Raw genomic sequence first — 2,500 nt, 5'->3', positions numbered from 1 at the left:
TCCGCCCGAACACCAGCGCTGGGCTGGCCGGCGGGGGCCCTCCGATGGCGGGTCACGTGTGCCGCTCGGTCAGTGGGTGAAAGAAGAAGAGAACCGCAGCTTTGAGAGGGGCCGAGCTGCCCGCGGCAGTCCGTTTCGCACCCCTCTCGGGTCGGCCCACGCGTCCCCGGCGCCCTCGGGGCCGATCCCTGGAGGTTCACGTTTCCGAAAACTGGGTTTCTGAAATCGTGCGAAAGGTGTTTTGAAAAACAGGGAGAGACCGGCTCGCACCGAGGGCAGGAGAAGGTAAGAGAGGGGAAATTTCTAGTTTCGCCGAACGGTCCCCCTCTTTACCTTCCTCGGTGTAACACTTAGAAAAATTTGCGGTCAAAGTTTTACACCGAGGAAGGTAAGAGAGGGGAAACTTCTAGTTTCGCCGACCGGTCCCCCTCTTTACCTTCCTCGGTGTAACACTTTGAAAAATTTGCGGTCAAAGTTTTACACCGAGGAAGGTAAGAGAGGGGAAACTTCTAGTTTCGCCGACCGGTCCCCCTCTTTACCTTCCTCGGTGTAACACTTTGAAAAATTTGCGGTCAAAGTTTTACACCGAGGAAGGTAAGAGAGGGGAAACTTCTAGTTTCGCCGACCGGTCCCCCTCTTTACCTTCCTCGGTGTAACACTTTGAAAAATTTGCGGTCAAAGTTTTACACCGAGGAAGGTAAGAGAGGGGAAACTTCTAGTTTCGCCGACCGGTCCCCCTCTTTACCTTCCTCGGTGTAAGACTTTGAAAAACTGGCGGTCAAAGTTTTACACCGAGGAAGGTAAAGAGGGGAGTGGAGCGGAGACTCTAGATATTTGCCTTCTCCAAAGCCACATCCATGCTCCCCCTGTATCAGAGCTCCAGGGGCCAGGCTCATGGCCCAGCTTCTCCCCCTGTGATATTAAAGGCCCACACAGCACCTCCACAGGACCTCCACAGCCACACACACACACACACACACATGCCTCTCTGCCCCTGTGTCAGAGCTCCAGCACCCAGGCAGATCACCCAGCCACTGGGCCTGTGACATTAAAGGGCCACACAGCACCTCCACAGCCACACACACATGCTTCTCTCCCCTGTATCAGAGCTCCAGGGGCCAGGCTCATGGCCCAGCTTCTCCCCCTGTGATATTAAAGGCCCACACAGCACCTCCACAGGACCTCCACAGCCACACACACACATGCCTCTCTCCCCTGTGTCAGAGCTCCAGGAGCCAGGCATATCACCCAGCCACTGGCCCTGTGACATTAAAGGGCCACACAGCACCTCCACAGGACCTCCACAGCCACACACACATGCCTCTCTCCCCTGTATCAGAGCTCCAGGGGCCAGGCTCATGGCCCAGCTTCTCCCCCTGTGATATTAAAGGGCCACACAGCACCTCCACAGGACCTCCACAGCCACACACACATGCCTCTCTGGCCCTGTGTCAGAGCTCCAGCACCCAGGCATATCACCCAGCCACTGGCCCTGTGATATTAAAGGCCCACACAGCACCTCCACAGCCACACATCCATGCCTCTCTCCCCTGTATCAGAGCTCCAGGAGCCAGGCTAATGGCCCAGCTTCTCCCCCTGTGATATTAAAGGCCCACACAGCACCTCCACAGCCACACATCCATGCCTCTCTCCCCTGTATCAGAGCTCCAGGAGCCAGGCTAATGGCCCAGCTTCTCCCCCTGTGATATTAAAGGCCCACACAGCACCTCCACAGGACCTCCACAGCCACACACACATGCTTCTCTCCCCTGTATCAGAGCTCCAGGGGCCAGGCTCATGGCCCAGCTTCTCCCCCTGTGATATTAAAGGCACACACAGCACCTCCACAGGACCTCCACAGCCACACATCCATGCCTCTCTCCCCTGTATCAGAGCTCCAGGAGCCAGGCTAATGGCCCAGCTTCTCCCCCTGTGATATTAAAGGCCCACACAGCACCTCCACAGCCACACATCCATGCCTCTCTCCCCTGTATCAGAGCTCCAGGAGCCAGGCTAATGGCCCAGCTTCTCCCCCTGTGATATTAAAGGCCCACACAGCACCTCCACAGGACCTCCACAGCCACACACACATGCTTCTCTCCCCTGTATCAGAGCTCCAGGGGCCAGGCTCATGGCCCAGCTTCTCCCCCTGTGATATTAAAGGCACACACAGCACCTCCACAGGACCTCCACAGCCACACATCCATGCCTCTATCCCCCTGTGTCAGAGCTCCAGCACCCAGGCATATCACCCAGCCACTGGCCCTGTGACATTAAAGGGCCACACATCACCCCCATAGGACCTCCACAGCCACACACACATGCCTCTCTCCCCTGTATCAGAGCTCCAGCACCCAGGCTCATGGCCCAGCTTCTCCCCCTGTGATATTAAAGGGCCACACATCACCCCCATAGGACCTCCACAGCCACACACACATGCCTCTCTCCCCTGTATCAGAGCTCCAGCACCCAGGCTCATGGCCCAGCTTCTCCCCCTGTG

This window comes from Trachinotus anak, unplaced genomic scaffold, assembly GCF_046630095.1.
Source record: "Trachinotus anak isolate AG129_WGS33_773 ecotype Australia unplaced genomic scaffold, CSIRO_AGI_Tana_v1 ptg000072l, whole genome shotgun sequence".
NCBI classification, from domain to species: domain Eukaryota; kingdom Metazoa; phylum Chordata; class Actinopteri; order Carangiformes; family Carangidae; genus Trachinotus; species Trachinotus anak.
Note: the sequence above shows the minus strand (reverse complement) of the source record.